General features: G+C 39.3%; 1 long non-coding RNA gene across 1 annotated transcript in view; it reads left to right on the top strand.

Annotated features, from left to right (window-relative positions):
- Window positions 1–18,107, top strand: part of LOC144338502 (uncharacterized) — a 68,648-nt gene extending 50,541 nt beyond the window's left edge. The window contains exon 3 of the long non-coding RNA XR_013412721.1: window positions 11,824–18,107. This is a non-coding gene — a long non-coding RNA (uncharacterized LOC144338502). The remainder of the gene's footprint in view (window positions 1–11,823) is intronic.
- Window positions 18,108–18,643: the final 536 nt, after the last annotated feature.

The following is an 18,643-nucleotide window of genomic DNA, read 5'->3' as shown; positions in this document are numbered from 1 at the left end:
CCTCCCTTGCCACCTGTAGGGGACAATTCTGAGGTGTGTTTCACACGGTCTCCGTAACTCTCCTATGAGACTGACCCAGAGCAATATTCTCTGGAACTTTGCTTGCTATCATACCCTGGCTTAGCCTCCTTCTTTTTCTTGTCCCATTTTTCCTTTAGCATACTGTCTTCACATGGACATACCTGCTAATAATTCACAATCACATGAATCCTTGTTTTACGGTCAGCCTCTGGGGCACTGAAACTAAGACATTCATGTTACATAATTTGAAGAGCATTTAAATCTCTTCTGTCTTAAAGAGACAGACTGTCTATACAAATAGATATACACATGAACCTCAAGCACGTGCAAGGATGCTCTGCTTAATCATGGTAAGATAAACAAATGCAAATGAAAACTACACAGAGATACTATGTATCACCCATTCAGGGGCAAAAGGAATCTCAAGGTTTGACCACATACTCCATTGGTGATGTTGTGAGGAAACAGGCATCCTCATTGGAAATGCAATGTTTTTGGAGAAGAATTTGTGACATTTGAAAAATTACATATGTATTTATCCTTTGACCAGCAATTTCACTTCTAGAAGTCTAGGAAAAATTCAAGATGACATATACCAAAAACTTCATTTCACCACTATTTGTAGTAGCACAAGCTTGGAAATAACCCAAACGACCCTCAAGGAGACTGGTTGAATAAACTATGCTACATCTAATCAATGAAGGACTAGTTTATGTTAAAAAGAATGAGGACGAACTCTTTATACCGTTGTAGGTAATCTCCAAGATATATTGTTAAAACCAAAAAAAGCAAGGTGAAGTAAAATATGTATAGCTTGCCACCTTTGGCACAAAAATGGTCTTGGAACACACACGCGCGCACGCGCACACACACACACGCTTGCTTCAATAAGAAACAATGGAAGGAAAAAATTAATAAAGAAATATTACTTACAGGAGGGGGAAGGAAATATATGGGGATATGTGAACAAGAACAATGAAGGAAGTTAGGACTCTGAATGTACCTTATTCTATAATTTTGACTTCAGAATCAGAGAATAATTTTTACACAAAACCAAAATTAAATTAGATTGTAGTGATGGAATCTAATTATAGTTCAGTTTGGTGGCATAACCACAGAAGTACTATTTCAAGTGATTTTTAAATGAAACCGTTTTAACCCCCTTAAATTATTTGAGGACTATATCCTAAAGACCAAATAACCTCAAAGAAATCTTACACTGCACTCAATAGTCTTGTTTTTAATAACAATATTGTTATTTCTGAGGCTATGACATATAAAGCAGGAAAATAAAATGATCGATTATTAATATGTTAATATTATTACGATGTTTTCCATTTAAGAGAAAAGGGATACACATCTAAAATAAGTTAAAAACCCAGTAATCTTAAATTTTTCCTTGGAACTAACAGTATAAACTCATGATTTGCTTTTCACTTTATAAAAATGTACACATTTTGTAATTCTGTTCATTGAAAAAATGTAGAAGCAATGAAAATCCAGTAGAAACTAGAATCTCTAATGTCCCAATTATGGTCTCTAAATAGCATTTGCCACAAAAAGGAATCAGGGCTCCTTAGAGTAATGTTTGGTTCCATGTCTGCAGCAGAAATGTATAAAAAGAATCTGAGACATCACATTGCTCCACAGAGCAAGGAAGCTATAGAAGCCTATTGAGGTCATGACAAAAAGGCAACAGCATGAGGGGGCTACTGCTGGTGAAAGATGGGACAATTTGAGCATCAAAAGAAATAACGAAGCACACCAGATATATACATATTTATGAATTCACAATATTATTTGAAAAAAGGGAGGCTTCTTTGGAGGTTACTAGAACATCAACTCTTCTGAAAAATCAATAAAGAGACATAATCAAACATTTATTCTATTTATTGTACAAGCTATACTTTAGGTAATGACATAATTGGTGCATGGCATTTCTAGCAGCAATCATCAAAACCTATCAAAATCATTAGATGGATGTCAGTGGGGACCTTTATAATGGAGGATACAGACTTACAACACCTGAACCCAATGTCATCAGTCAGGTCACAGAAGGAAACAATATGGCACAGCCAAATAAGACAGTTGAGGACAGTTTAATAAAAAGACTGCTTATCATGGTATGGGTGTGTTTAAGGAAAACCAACAAGGAATAATGAGGTACCCTAGGAGTCCCATAAGAAGGATGCCATTATTGCTTCTCGGCCTTTTGGCTAAGATGAAGTGTAGTGGAGAAGGATGCCATTAACCCAGAGCCTGAAGAGATAAAGGGAGCAATTACTGGAACGTAGAGAGAGAACTGTAGCTATAAGAGAAGGCCATGCAATGGGAGTTGTGGCCTTTGGTGGAGAACTACAACCACTGCCAACCTGTGGCAACTCAGAAGAGAAGAAACCAAGGGAATAAGTACTCTGACTTCACTCCATTCCCATGCAATGATCTACATGTGTCTACCATTAGACAGCCAGGAATTAGAAGACAAAGAATTCTGTTGATGCAATCTATAAAAGTCAGCTCCTGGGGCAACGAGCATGGTAGAGAGGAGTGGAGAGTATAAATGAGAAAAACATATCTGACATGCAAGTGATAAATCCTTTCAGTACATCTGAATCTTCAATAAACCCAAACAAAAGACCAGACTTCATAAGGATGCTCCCACCATTTAGGATTTTTTAATTCTTCCCTCACTTTGAAAACCAATAAGAAGCAGGCTGATGTTGTAATCAATTCCAACAGAGTCCTCAGGATAGAGGCCATAGGGACCCTATTTGTTCATCCCCATTTCCAGCTGGTGCACTAAAACACCCACAGTGAGATGCAAGATTTGGTTAAAATTCTGAGCTTCAGGAACTCCAGAAAAGGATAAAACTTGTAACAAATTCAATCTGGCCCCTTGCAGCTCCTTTAAGTTGATTTTAAACATAAAATTATCTTCAACAAAATCTTGGCAAAATTTTAAATCTTTCTTCCTCTCTAACTAATTATTTCAGAGTTCCTATCCTTTCTACCCATGAAAAAAACCTAATGACTTTTGTCACTTGATAACTAGGGTGAACTCTCAACAAATTAGGTATAGAAGGAATATATCTAAAATCACTAAAGGCCATATATGACAAATCCACAGTCAACATCATATTTAATAAGGAAAAACTGAAGGCCTTTCCTCTTAGATCTGGAACAAAGCAAGGGTGGTGCTTTTACCACTATTACTTAACATGGTACTGGAAGTCATAGCCAGAGCAATTAAGCAAGAGAAATATATAAAGGGCATCCAAATTGGAAAGGAAAAAGTAAAATTAGCCTTGTTCACAGATGACATAATCCTATATTAGGAAAACTAAATACTCTACCAAAAAAAAAAAAAAAAAACCCTGTTAAAACTGACAATTGAACTCAGTGACATAGCAGGATACAGAATCGCCATACAAATATCAGTAGTATTTCTATATACCAACAGCAAAAAAATCTGAAAAAGAAATCAAGAAAGCATTCCCATTTATAATAGCTACAAAAAATAAAATACCCGGAAATAAATGTAACCAAAGAAGTGAAAGATATCTATAATGAAAACTATAAAACACTGATGAAAGAAGTCAAAGAGGAAACAAAGAAAAAAAAAGATAGCCCATTCTCATGGATTGGAAGAATTAATACTATTAAAATGTCCATACTATCCAAAGTGATCTATAGATCCAATCCAATTCCTATCAAAATACCAATGACTTTCTTAATATAAATGGAAGAAACAATCCTGAAATTTGTATGAAACCACAAGAGACTGTGAATAGCTGAAGCAATTCTTTGCAGAAAGAACAAAGCTGGGGCATAACACCACTTGACTTAAAAAAGTACTACTAAGTGATGGTAATCAAAACAGCATGGTACTGACATAAAAACAGACACACAGACCAACAGAACAGAGTAGAGAACCCGAAAATAAATCCATGTATTTACAGCTAACTCATTTTCTGCAAAGGCACCACAAACTTATATTTGGGGAAAAAAACAGTCCCTTCAAAAAATGATGCAGGGAAAACTGGATATCCATATGCAAAAGAATGAAACTAGACCTCTGTTTCTCATCATATACAAAAATCAACTTAGGTGCAGTGGTTCATGCCTATAATGACAGCACTTTAGGAGGCCGAGGTGGAAGCATCACTTGAGTCCAGGAGATTGAGACCAGCCTGAGTAATATAGGGAGATCCTGTCTCTACACACACATACACACACACATACAAAGCATTATCCGGGCATGTTGGCACATGCTTATAGTCCCAGCTACTTGGGAGGCTGAGGTAGGATGCAGTGAGCCATGGTCATGCCACTGCACTCCAGCCTGGGTGACAGAGCAAGACCCTGTCTCAAAAAAAAAAAAAAAAAAAAAAAAACCCAACTTAAAATAGATTGACTTAAATGTAAGACCTGAAACTATGAAACTACTAGAAGAAAACATTAGAGAAACACTTCTGGACATTGATCTGGGCAAAGATTTTTGGGGCAAGACCATAAAAGCACAGATAACAGTCCGGGCGTGGTGGCTCACGCCTGTAATCCCAGCACTTTGGGAGGTCCAGGCGGGCAGATCACGAGGTCAGGAGATTGAGACAAGCCAGACCAACATGGTGAAACCCTGTCTCTATTAAAGATACAAAAAATTAGCCGGGCATGGAAGCAGGCGCCTGTAGTCCCAGCTACTCAGGAGGCTGAGGTGGGAGAATGGTGTGAACCCGGGAGGCGGAGCTTGCAGTGAGCCAAGATCACGCAACTGCACTCCAGCCTGGGCGACAGAGCCAGACTCCATCTCAAAAAAAAAAAAAAAAGAAAAGAAAAAAAAAGCACAGATAACAAAGGCAAAAATAGACTAATGGAATTACATCAAACTAAAAAGCTTCTGCACAGCATAGAAAATGATCAACAGACTGAAGAGAAAACTTACAGAATGGAACAAGATATTTTCAAGCTATCCATCTCACAAGGGATTAATAACCAGAATATGTAAGAAACTCAACTCAATAGCAAAAACAGAAAACAAAAATAATCCAATTAAAAATGGGCAAATGATCTGAATAGATATTTCTCAAAAGAAGACATACAAATGGCCAAGAAGTATGTGGAAAAAATATTTGACATCACTCATTATCAGAAAAATGCAAATCAAAGCCACCATGAGATATTATCTCACTTCAGTTAAATGGCTATTATCAAAAAGACAAACAATAACAGATGCTGGTGAGGATGTGGACAAAAGGTAATGGTTTTACATTGTTGGTGGGAATGTTAATTAGTACAGTCACTATGGAAAACAGTATGGAGTTTCCTCAAGAAACTTAAAATAGATCTACCATATGATTCAGATATCTGACTGCTGGGTATATATCCAAAAGAAAGGAAGTCAATTTAGCAAAGAGATATCTGCACTCCCATGTTTGTTGCAGCACTATTCATAATAGCCAAGACGTGGAATCAACTTAAGTGTCCATCAAAGGATTAATAAATAAAGTATGGTATTCAATAACATTCAAGCTGAGAGCCATATCTGTAAAGAAATCATAGATAACACAAACAAATGCAAAAACATTCCATGATCATGAATTGCAAGGATCAATGTAGTTAAAATGGCCATATTGCCTAAAGCAGTAAACAGATTCAATGCTATTCCTTTCAAGCTACCCATGTCATTTCTCACAGAACAACAACAACAACAACAAACTATTCTAAAATTCATATGGAACCAAAGAGGAGCTCGAATAGCCAAAGCAGTACTAAGGAAAAAGAAGAAAGCTGGAGTTGTCTCATTACTCAACTTCAAACTATACTACAAGCCTTCAGCAACCAAAACAGCATGGTACTGGTACAAAAACAGACACACAGACCCATGGAATGTCATAGAGGACCCATGGAATGTCATAGAGGACCCAGAAATAAAGCCATGCAACTACAGCCATCTAATCTTTGACAAAGTCAACAACAATAAGCAATGGGGAAAGGATTCCATATTCAATAAATGGTACTAGGATAGCTGGCCAGTCATATGCAGAAGAATGAAACTGGCTCCCTACCTTTTACCATATACAAAAATTAACTCAAGATGGATTAAAGATTTAAGCATTAGGCCTCAAACTTTAGTAACCCTAGAACAAAACCTAGCAAATACTTTTCTGGACGTCAGCTTTGGGAAAGAATTTATGACCACATCCTTAAAAGCAATTGCAGGCTGGGTGTGGTGGCTCACGCCTGTAATCCCAGCACTTTGGGAGGCCAAGGAGGGTGGATCACTTGAGGTCAGGTGTTTGAGACCAGCCTGACCAACATGGTGAAACCCCGTCTCTACTAAAAAAAATACAAAATTAGCCGGGTGTTTTAGTGCACTCCTGTAATCCCAGCTACTTGGGAGGTTTACGCAGGAGAATCACTTGAACCTGGGAGGCAGAGCCTGCAGTGAGCCGAGATCCTGCCATTGTATTCTGGCTTGGGCAGCAAGAATGAAACTCTGTCTCAAAAAAAAAAAAAAAAAAAAAAAGCAATTGTGACAAAAACAAAAATTGAAAAGTGGGACCTAATTAAACTAAAGAGCTTCTGCACAGCAAAAGAAACTATCAACAGACTAAACAACCTACAGAGTGGGAGAAAATATTTGCAAACTGTGCATCTGACAAAGGTCTAATATCCAGAATCTATAAGGAAACTATACAATTGAACAAGCAAAAAACAGCCCCATTGAAAATGGACAAAAGACATGAACAGACACTTCTCAAAATAAGACATACAAATGGCCAGCAAACATATGAAAAAATGTTCAACATCACTAATAATCAGAGAAATGCAAATCAAAACCACAATGAGATGCCATCTCATACCAATCAGAATGGCTATTATTAAAAAGTCAAAAAATAGGCCGGGCGTGGTGGCTCAAGCCTGTAATCCCAGCACTTTGGGAGGCCGAGGCAGGTGGATCACGAGGTCAGGAGATCGAGACCATCCTGGATAACGTGGTGAAACCCCGTCTCTACTAAAAATACAAAGAAGATTAGCCAGGTGTGGTGGCGGGCGCCTGTAGTCCCAGCTACCCGGGAGGCTGAGGCAGGAGAATGGTGTGAACCCGGGAGGCGGAGCTTGCAGTGAGCCAAGATCGCACCGCCGCACTCCAGCCTGGGCGACAGAGCGAGACTCTGACTCAAAAAAAAAACAAAAAACAAAAAAACAGATGTTGGCGAGGTTGCAGAGAAAAGGGAATGCTTATATGCTGTTCAAGGGAATGTTAGTTCAGCCACTGTGGAAAGCAGTTTGGAGATGTTTCAAAGAACTTAAAAATAAAAGAGGATTGCCATTTGACCCAGCAATCACATTGGCTGGGTATGTATGCAAAAGAAATACATCGTTTTACCAAAAGACTAATGCACTCATATGCTCATCACACCACTATTCACAATAGCAAAGACATGGAATCAACCTAGGTGCCCATCAACATGGACTGGATAAAGAAAATGTGGTACATATACACCGTGAAATATGATGAAGCTGTCAGATACAAACGATTGTTTCCTTTGCAGCAACATGGATGCAGCTGGAGGCCATTATCCTAAGTGAACTCACACAGGAACAGAACACCAAACACCACATGTTCTTGCTTATAAGCGGGAGATAAACAATGGGTATTTGTGGACAATAGACACTGAAGACTACTGGGGAGGAGGTAGGAGGAGAGCAGGGGTTGAAAAACTACCTATTGGGTACTATGCTCAGTACCTGGGTGATGGGATCAATAGTATCCCAAACCTCAGCATCATGCAATATATTCAGTTCACAAACCTGCGCATGTACCTCCTGAATCCAATATAAAAGTTGAACTTATTTTTAAAATGTGGTACATATACACAATGGAATATTATTTGGTCAAAAAGGAATGAAATTCTGTCATTTTCAGCAACATGGATGGAACTGGAAAACATTATGTTAAGTGGAATAAGCCAGGCACAGAAAGATGAATATTGTGTGTTCTCACTCATGTGCGAGCTAAAAAAGTTGATCTTCCTGAGTCCAAGTGATCTCATTGTTCAGTTCCCACCTATGAGTGAGAACATGCGGTGTTTGGTTTTCTGTTCTTGTGATAGTTTGCTAAGAATGATGGTTTCCAGCTGCATCCATGTCCCTACAAAGGGGAACATCACACACAGGGGCCTATCATGGGGAGGGGGGAGGGGGGAGGGATTGCACTGGGAGTTATACCTGATGTAAATGACGAGTTGATGGGTGCAGCACACCAACATGGCACAAGTATACATATGTAACAAACCTGCACGTTATGCACATGTACCCTACAACTTAAAGTATAATAATAATAAATAAATAAATAAATAAATAAATAAAAAGTTGATCTTATAGAGGTAGAAAGTAGAATGATGGCTGCCAGACGCTGAGAAGGGTAATGGGGATGGGAGGATGAAGAGTGGTTGACTAATGGATATAAAAATACAATTAGATAGGAAGGAATAAGTTCTAGTGTTCAATAGCACAGTAGGGTGACTATAGTTAACAGTAATTTACTATATATTTCAAAATAATTAGGAGATTTGAAATGTTCCCAATACAAAGAAATGATAAATGTTTGAAGTGATGGATATCTTAATTACTCTGATTTGATCACTACACATTGTATGCATGTATCAAAATATCACATGCATCCCATAAATATTTACAGTTATTATGTATCAATAAAAATCTTTAAAAAATAACTAGGGTAATCATAATATACAGTCAGTTTTCATTATTCATGGATATTGTATTTAGAGATTTGCTTGCTTGCTAAAGTGTATTCATAACACCAAAATCTCTACTTGTGGTGCTTTTGCCATTGTTCATAGACCTGCTCAGAGTGACAAAAAATTTTAGCCACTCAACATGCATTCTCCTTGCTTAGGTTGAACAAGGTGACACCCTGCCTACTTGTTTCAGCTCTTACACTGTAAACAAGTGTTCTTTTCATGGTCTATTTACTGCCACATTTTCCCCATTTTTATGCTTTTACTTAATGATTTTGCTGTTTAAAGTGGCCTCCATGTGTAGTGCCGAAGTGCTGCTATTGTTCATAAACACAAGAAGGCTATAATATTTCTTTTTCCTTTTTTTTTTTGAGACAGAGTCTCGCTCTGTCGCCCAGGGTGGAGTGCGGTGGTGGGATCTCGGCTCACTGCAAGCTCTGCCTCCTGGGTTCATGCCATTCTCCTGCCTTGGCCTCCCGAGTAGCTGGGACTACAGGCGCCCGCCACCACGCCCGGCTAATGTTTTGTATTTTCAGTAGATACGGGGTTTCACCGTGTTAGCCAGGAGGGTCTCGATTTCCTGACCTCGTGATCCGCCCGCCTCGGCCTCCTAAAATGCTGGGATTACAGGTGTGAGCCACCCTGGCGTATAATATTTCTTAAAAAGAAAATATATATGTCAGATAAGTGTCCTTCAGGTGTGAGATAGTGTTATTGGCCGTGAGCTCAATGTATAATCTATAACTATATGTTAATGTATAATGAACCAACAGTACACATTAAATAAGGTGTCTTTAAACAAGAACACACAGAAAACAAGGTAATATATTGATTTGTTGATAAAAATGTGACCAGAGTCTTGCCGGAACCTGACCTTATGTTTTACCTAGGAGTGATAGTTCAGTATTCACCAATTTGGTGTTTGCAGTCAATTTATAGAACATAACTACTGTGCATAACAAGAATAGACTCTATTAAATAAAATACTTTGGGAAGTGAAAGATGGCAGGTATGAACAACAGATACAGGGTGGGGCTGCCCTGGACACCCCACTGATAAGATTATATCTAATGTGTTGTAGCCAGCTCCCACTAACCTGCAGAGCTGATTGTGGGTGTCCCTTTCCAACTTCACATTCATTGATTCCACATTGCTAGCTTGATATTGGCCATTGTGGGAGTATTTACACCATGGAAATAGTCAAACCCTGTAAATCATGGATTTTTTCCCCCAGGAGAGCCAGTTGTTAAACATTTACCAGCACACCACTGACTATAACTCTTCCTTTCTGTAATTCTCCCCTCAAATTTTTCACCAGTTGGAGGGATCTTTCCTCAGGTCATTGATTATCCCATATGCTGCCTAGAAAATGGAATTAATTTCTGTCTCTAGTTAATTCCTTTTTTGAACACTTCTTCTCAAGTGGAATCGACTAGGAAGCCCCAAATATCCCAAACACAACCATGACAAAATGTGATGAATGATCTATATCTCACCAAATATGTTGAATTACAGGGAAGCTACCAGCAATGATATCAGCTGCCTGCAGCACTGGAGAGGGGAATGCTAAGGCAGATGCCTGGAAGTGGGTGGCAAAACCCCATGCTTTTTGTCTTTGTCTGCTGATGCCCATTGCCTTCTATTGTGAAATAATAGCTCCTCCTTCATTCCACTTTCAATGTCTCTCATATCAAACTCTAACTGGAACTGTGATGGCAAAAGAATCTGGGAAATATAATTTCCAGGCTTTCAGTCCTTGTGGTACAAGAAGGTGTGGATAATAATGAATATCAGTAAACTCTATGTGACATGGAAGGTAAATAACTCTGATATTAATATATATTAATAAATTATTCAATAAATAAATGTGCAAAGCAACATGCTAGAGCAGTAATTTTCAAATTATGGTAAAAATCTATAATTGGTTGTAATATAAATTTACTATGTTGTGTTCGATATTATTTTTAATACAATTAAAGCAGAATAGAATAGAAATATCAAAGTGCATCCCACATAGTATGAGTAAATTGTTTTTCTAAAACTTTTAGATAGATATATGTATGTATCTACTTGTTCGCTAAGTAAAATGCATTTCTTACTGTCAATTACAGTCAAAGTTTTTTTAAAAAATGTTACTTTAGAACAGGGATCAGCAAGCCTTTTCTGTAAAGGGCCAAGTAGTAAATATTTGAGGCTTTGAGAACCATACAGTCTCTGTTGGAGCTACTCAACTCTGCCTCTCTAGTGTGAAAACAGCATATATAACAAATGAATGAGCATGACTGTGTTCCCATAAAACTTTATATACAACAACAGGTAGGTGACCAGTAAGATGTGACTAACAAGCCATAGTTTGCCAACTCCTTATTTAGAGCAGTGTTTTTCAAACTATCTGCATTAAAGTACCAGTTCTGTTCTTTTTATTCCTAATTAATTGCAAGCCAGACCAATACATGGTTCTGCTGCCCAGGGCAAGTATACAGCTCACACCACATGCAAGTCATTCTAGCCAGTTCAACAACACTCAATCTGGCCTATGCCTTGTTCTACTAGACGAGCGTACTCATCATGTACTTAGACGGTATGGTAATAGTAAATTTCTACAAAAGATCTTAAATATGTACTCTCAATTTGTGTACTTATCTTGTTGCAAACTGGCAACCAACTGTTCCCAGACCAGCTCCTCTCCATGAACCACATCTCACCGCTTTAGAAAATACAAAGAAATAAAAGATACTGCCATTGTATTCAAAAGATTTGTAAGCTAATGGAGATGAACTTGTTAACAAAGAGCAATAATACAAGGTAGAATACAATAGGTGCTCTAATACAAAAGCTAGCTCATAGCACACATTTTTCCCAAACCTAATTTACCTGTCTGGAATGGCATATGCCATTTACAAAATTTCAAATAAATTATTTAATGCATATCAGTCATTATTAAAACTTTGTATTTGATAATAAGATGTATGTGTGTATCACAATTTTACATATATATATATAAAAGAATTTTTTACCATCTTTTTTGTTTTGAAAGGTGCTCTGTGAAATTTAAGAGGAAAAAGCCTCTGTGAAATTTAAAGGAAAAAGTTGTTCATAGACATCATTATGAACAACTCTGTGAATGAAGACTTGGAAAACATCCAACTCAATTACTGCTGGAGCTGCGGTTGACCAACTAGAGACAGAAGCGATTGTTATTTCCATGTCAAATGGCTTGCTTCTGTCTCCAGTGAGAACCATTACTCTCCATATGCTAGTAGCAAAAATAATTTAGGAAATATGTTTAGATTTATAAATATATAATATGGTAGATGAGAGCCAGATCATAGTGCGATGGAGTCACACTTTTTGACGTGAAAGTTTCTGGCAATTCCCCCTCCCCATTCCCTCGAAAATGGACTGTTTTCTTGCTATTTCTTTTTCTACCCAGCAAGGAGGGACTTCTGATGACAGAGTGGTTTGAGAGCTTCTATGCTGGAGAATCGGAAGAAAATGGTGAAGCAGGGTGTGTGATCAAGAGTTGCATGGAATCCTGATTTGCTAGATGTGGCTAGATCCTTGCAAGCATGGGTTGCTGACGTCAACTTCAATTTTAGTTATGTGAAATGTACTTCCTTGAAAGATAACACTATATGTGAGGGATGGTTTTATAACAGTAATATTGTTGCCTTTAAACGAGTAGCATTAACTAGCAACGTTTTACCTCGTCATTTTCCTCCCTCAAAGTACTCAATGTTTGAAGCTAGATCTTCAAAATCTGTCAGAGCTATTTTTTTTTTATGAATGCAAAACCAAACATGGATAATGCTGAAAGAATCCCATGAGTCATAGATTTTAACACTATTTTTGGCTCTTATAATATTGATTCAATTAAAATTTGGGCATTTTCTCCTTTATAAGAACCTATAAAATGAGGAAGAGATAATCAATATAATCTCAGTTTTACAAACAGATAAATTTAGATGCAAAAGATTAGATGCTTGATTTAAAGTCACTTGGTGAATTGGGTCTCCTGATAAATTAAATTACAAAACTGGCATGGACTCACAGAACTTTTTGTCCCAAAGAGAATGACTAGATGATTTTGGCAATTGGAACAGCTACAGACATAAGAATGAAGAGAAACTTCAATCAGCTACTGATGTTCCAGCAAGCTCCTCATCCTAATATCCTGCCGTGAACACCAGCATGTTCCACAGAAACATTACTGTTAAAGAAAGATCTTTTGGGACTTTTTGTGCTTTGAAAAAGGCTTCACTCCACCTATATCCCAGACCCCCACCTCCAGCTTCTCCTCTGCTCACATATTACCCGAGAAATGTCATACTCTTCATTACTTTAAGTTGGACTGACATCTGGGGGGATTTGGGACAATGCATTTTTATAAAATAAAATTTTTATTTTATACAGTATGTTTTGAGGGGAAAAGACCCAGGAAATATCACCAGGACAAAAATGGGACAGAAAGAAGACAGAGGATGAATTTTGCTTGAGTTTGTTTTTTATCATGCCATGAAATAGAAAGCTTGGAACTATTCTTGATAGTATACCCATGAATAAATGGGTCAAGGAGGAGCACTCTGAATCAGTCCTGTCACTAATAAGAGAAGGGGAAGTTGCCAGGCTCTGAAATACTTCCCCATGGGAAACAGATCTATTAGGTAGATATTGTCCCTCTCCCTGCTGGCAGAACACGATTAATATCATGGGAAAAGCTCAAGGATGATTAGGAAGCACATATTTTATTTTTAAAAAGCCTAACTGTCTAAAACCTGAAATGTATGTATTTAATTTTCTCCAGAAATGGTTTGCAATCATCTTCCCTTGTCACTGAATTTTTCAGGATAGAGAAAGCTCATGCCTTTGTGTTTGTGGTACACTTCAAGTTCTTGGAGTGACTAATAGCACTGCATTCTTGGATGATTCAGGAAGGACATTTAGTATTGTTAATGTATTATTTTAATAAGTAAATTTAAGGCAGACTATTTCTCCAGTTGAATTGCCTTTGTGAAATTCCACTGAGTCTTCCTAGTTTATATAATAAGGCTGACTCTGTTGGAAGGGTGACCTGCCTGCCTGGCCAGAGGGAAGAGAAATTGCTTTTTGACCTAAACTTACTCCCATCATTGATTTATTTTTCCAGATGCTTCAGCACGATCTTACTTACCTGGATCAGGGATACTGCAAGAAAGAAAGCATTGATCTGGGTCAAGAACGGCTCCATATTGTGTTTCTGGTTTTTCTAAGGCAGGAACACAAACTCAGCATCTGGCAAATGGGTTGTATACAACCTTTTTTAGGTCATAAACGTTTTGAGTATCTGATGAAAGCTGTGTTGATCCAGGTCCTCTGAGATGGGGTTAACTGTGCAAGAGAGTCATTGAGGGAAAGACCTGTGAGGGAAAATGGTGAGAGAGAGGTGGTTAGGAGTGCCATCTGACTCTTAGGGTAGGCCAGGAGTGCCATCAGACTGAGAAGGGGATTCTGACCCCCTGTGGAGGAGAGACAAAACAAAGGTAGGCTAGGTGGAAGTGCCTTAGACTTTAATGCATGTCTAAGAAACTTTTGGCAAAGCTGATGAGTCCTCGGGCCATAGGGGCAGGTCAGAGGAGTCCTGCATCTCCCATTGAGGTGCCTGCCCTAGTGTCCCTGCAGCACTTACTCATGGCTGAAAGCAGCAGGTGGGAAGCATGGCTTCAATGAGTTGATGGATTTCAGAGCAGCAGCACGTCAATTATAATCCTGATAGTCAGGTCTGAGAGGGACATTCTCATGGCTGCTACAGTCTCCTTGCACTGCACAGATCTACTTCACCACACAAGGTCAGGGAGCAGATCCTACGTGGTTTCCATGAACCTCTTTTTCTGAGGGATAAACTTAGTAAAGGAAGGTTAATAAGACGAATTACAACCCCTGTTCTGCAGCAGGTCTTGGGGCTGTCTCTTTCTCAGCCGTCACCTGTGCAGGTTTTACTGGCTTTACCTGATGGTTTAATCCAAATCTTCATTCCTGAGAGGTCTGAGCCTTTGGGAATCACACACTTCTGAGGTTGCAATCACCACACTTGCCCATTCAAAGTCATAAATGGGCAAGAGAGTACCTGGAGGCACCAAAGTGTATTATCTGGGCAACACGCACACATTCCTCCATGCTCCAATTGTATAAAAACAGCCCTACTTCCTCCTGATGATCAGCATCAATTATTGCCATAATTGTGACCCCTCTTCTTGCCTGCTGGCCCCTGGACACAAGTAGTCCAAAGTGTCCTGGTGGCAGCCATAGCTTAGAGTTCCATGGGACCCTTCCTACATCCCTTGGCAAGAGTGGGCCCTCTTTGAGGATCATAACCACAAACTCTGCAGAACCCAGAGTTGATGAGACAAGAAGCACAACGTCCTCCAGTGTAAGGCTACTCATGCTTCCACCCTTTGTCCTCTGGATCTATGTATTTTTTCCTACTGGGGACACAGCACCAGATAAAAGCCTTATATTTAACACATACACTGTATCCTGAAGGATGATGCCTCCTTCTTTCAGAGTGTTGCCTTCAAAGCAACAATTTAGTTACTTTCAAAGACCATTCCAGCACTGGTTGAAGCTGGCTGCTTCTGGACACTGTAGTACCTGATATGACCGGTGAATCTCATTATCATGGGGTCATTCTCACCCCTCCTTTGTAGTAACATGGGTCCTCTGGTCAGATGTTATGTTGCATGGGATTCCATGCTTATGAATCAGGACTTTCATAATCCCTCGATAGTGATGCTGGCTGAGATTCTGCAGGAAGTAACAGCAAACCTATGCCTAGAGTGGTTATCTATCCCTGTGAGGACAAACTGCTGGCCGTTGCAGAATGGAAGACGCCCAGTGTTTTTGGCTTGACGGCTGACCAAGGGATAATGTCATATCTGGGAGCTCAGTATGGGTCTCTTTTGTTGACAGGTTGGATGTTCAAAGGCAGCATTAACTAGATCAGTCTTGGTAAATGGGATTCCGTGCTGTTGGCCTTTGTCTCTGCCAACATGACCCTCTATGTAGATGCCCATGGTGCCCTGCTTGTGTGGCGGATATTTTCTGGTGGATAGTTATGTGTGATACAAAGATATTCATACTTTGTACCCACTCCCATATGTCCATTTACATACCCCTACCCCAGCACCCCTGGTCTCTGATCTAGTCTTCACTTCCAGGATTCTGACTAGACAGACAGACCATTGGCCACTGCCTGTGAATCTGTAAATATTATTATTTCAGACCACTTCTTCCACAGAAAGTAGATGACTAGATGTACCACTTCAGCTCCCCATTCAGAAGATTTTCCCTCTCACTGTCTTTCAGGGCCACTTCTGAATGTGGTTGCAATGAAGCCATCATTCATGTTTAGCTTTCACTCACGTAAAAAAGCAGACTCATCTGTAAACCAAGAAAGAGGTTTATTCTCCTTCAGCTATTTATATGTGAACTCTCCTTCATATGGCTATAGGTGCAAACCAGGGAAGGAGAACTGGTGCATCATTTATGGACGATATGAGGGTCTGAGCTACCTGCTTATGCAATGTACTTGTGTTCTTGAGTCTTGCTTGGAGTCCTTCCTAGATGTACCATTTCCATAGTATGATGGATTGATGGTAGGTCTATCTGACTTTATGACTTGGGTGGGTCAGAAAGAACCCAACTCATAATGAGTAGTTCTGGCTGCATGGTCACTTGACACCCATAGTCAAGTGTTTTGTCTTTATTGGGGCCCAGTAACATGCCGGGACTTGTTTTTCAAAAGGCATAACGTTTTTTGCTGCGGGTGGCAGGTCCTTGCTCCAGACCCCTCGGACCTACATTGTTTTGCTCCCACTGGAGCTTGCCATAAACTCCAGACCGTATATTTTTCCACCACTAATAACTGTAATACCATATGGTCTGCTGGATTATATGGCCCAAGTGGCAAGATTGCTTGTACCATAACCTGGATCTGCTGCAGATTATATTCCTGCTCAGGATCCTACTCAAAGCCAGCAGCCTTGCATGCCACCTTGTATACAGGCTAGAGGAATATTCATAGGGGTGGAATGTGCTGCCTCCAGAACCCAAAGAAACCTATCAGGTGCTGGACTTCTTTCTCTACAGTAGGGCATGGAACATACAGCACTGTGGTTTACTTTAAAAGTTGTATCCAAGCATGATCCTGACCACTGAACTCCTCTATTGGGACATTTTCCCAGGTCACTATCAGTGAAATCTTTAGCAATAGAACTACCACTTTGTGCTAGGGACTATCCGAACCCCACCTGTTAACCAGGACAACTCCTGGTACCACGTGTGTAGTCCAACTCCTCCAAGAAGTAGATACTACATGGGATTAGTAATGCAAGAGATTTATTAAGGACAGTGCCTATGAGGGAAAATTGAGAGGGAGCCAGGGAAGGCTCAAAGCAGATCTGACCCTGGGTGAAGGACAGAGAGAAGGGAGGAAGGAAGGAAGAGAGGAAGGTTGAGTGGATGCATCTTGGACTGAAGTACAGTTCTGAGGGAGGTCAGCAAGGCTGTCAGGGAGCCCTTGAGCCAGAGTTGCCATCAGAGGAGTCCTGCCATTGTCTTGGAGCAAGCTGTGGGAAGTGTAGCCTTGACATCAACTCAGTAATGGATTTCAGAGTGCTGGGGCCATCAGTCAATATGCTCTTGGCAGTAGATCTGAGAGGTGCATATTCATGGCTTCCCAAAAAGCTCTGATTCCCATCACAGAAAAAAGTACTAATATACACATAAAATGTTGTGCGTAATTTTACACAGTTAATTGATCCACTCAGGTGTATTCATTGCCTCTCATGGGTGGTTAAGAAAACCTGTTTCAGAGTTCATTGTTGATCTCACTTAGTAAGAATAGATTCTGTGAGCTTTTATCTGGAGGATATGCAACACATCAAAAATCACTATAAATTAATTGCTGCTATGATTTGAATGTGTGTGTCCCTCCAAAATTCATGCATTGGAACTTAAACCCCAAGGTGATAGTTTTGGAAGGTAGGGACTTTAGGAGGTCATTAGTTCATGGGGGCTTCTTCATCGTGAATGGGATTAATGCTCTTTTGAAGAGGCTTTACACAGCGTTCATGCCCTTTTGCCCTTCTGCCAAGTGAGTATATAGCAACAAAGCACCATCTTGAAAGCAGAGATAAAACCTCCACCAGACACTGAATCTGCTGGCACTTTGTTACGGGACTTCCTGCTTCCAGAACTGTGAGAAATAAATTTCTGTTATTTATAAATTACCCAGTCTGTGATACTTTGTTACAGCAGCAAGAATAAACAAAGACAACTTCTTAAGGAGATATATAGCCTCTTCATTTATAAAAAGGGACCATATACTCTTAATATAATGTAAAGTACTGTATGCATTATAGATAATCTGAATTTGTCAAATGGGTATCAAATAAAGATACTAGCCAAAATTGTTCCATGTTAGAAATAGCTTTAGGAGTAGGAGTGAGAAGCAGCAATGGCTTTTCAATCTCTTGTTTTCCTCCTTTCCCCATCCTTCCCCTGGTCTTTCAATCTTGAACCCCTCTCTTTACTCGTAGTTTGGCAGAGCAGAAATTTGGCGAATCTACCAATTGCAGAAGGTTCAGACCCTCATTCTAATAAAGAAGGTGCCCAATTTCTTTAATCAAATAAGATGATTTAAAAGTGTAATTCCTCTTTGATAGGCAGTTCAGTTGAAGTGATGCAGTAGAATACATTTCCAAATCCAGACTAAAGATGATCTTGGGCAACTCATTTATTTCCTTTGCTTTGGATTTCCTTACCTTTCTTAATGTTTACAAATATATCATTATTTATTTACTTATAATTTTAATTGAGAT

The sequence above is a fragment of the Macaca mulatta genome, chromosome X, assembly GCF_049350105.2.
Source record: "Macaca mulatta isolate MMU2019108-1 chromosome X, T2T-MMU8v2.0, whole genome shotgun sequence".
Taxonomy (NCBI): Eukaryota; Metazoa; Chordata; class Mammalia; order Primates; family Cercopithecidae; genus Macaca; species Macaca mulatta.
This window is presented reverse-complemented; position numbering and strand designations above follow the sequence as displayed.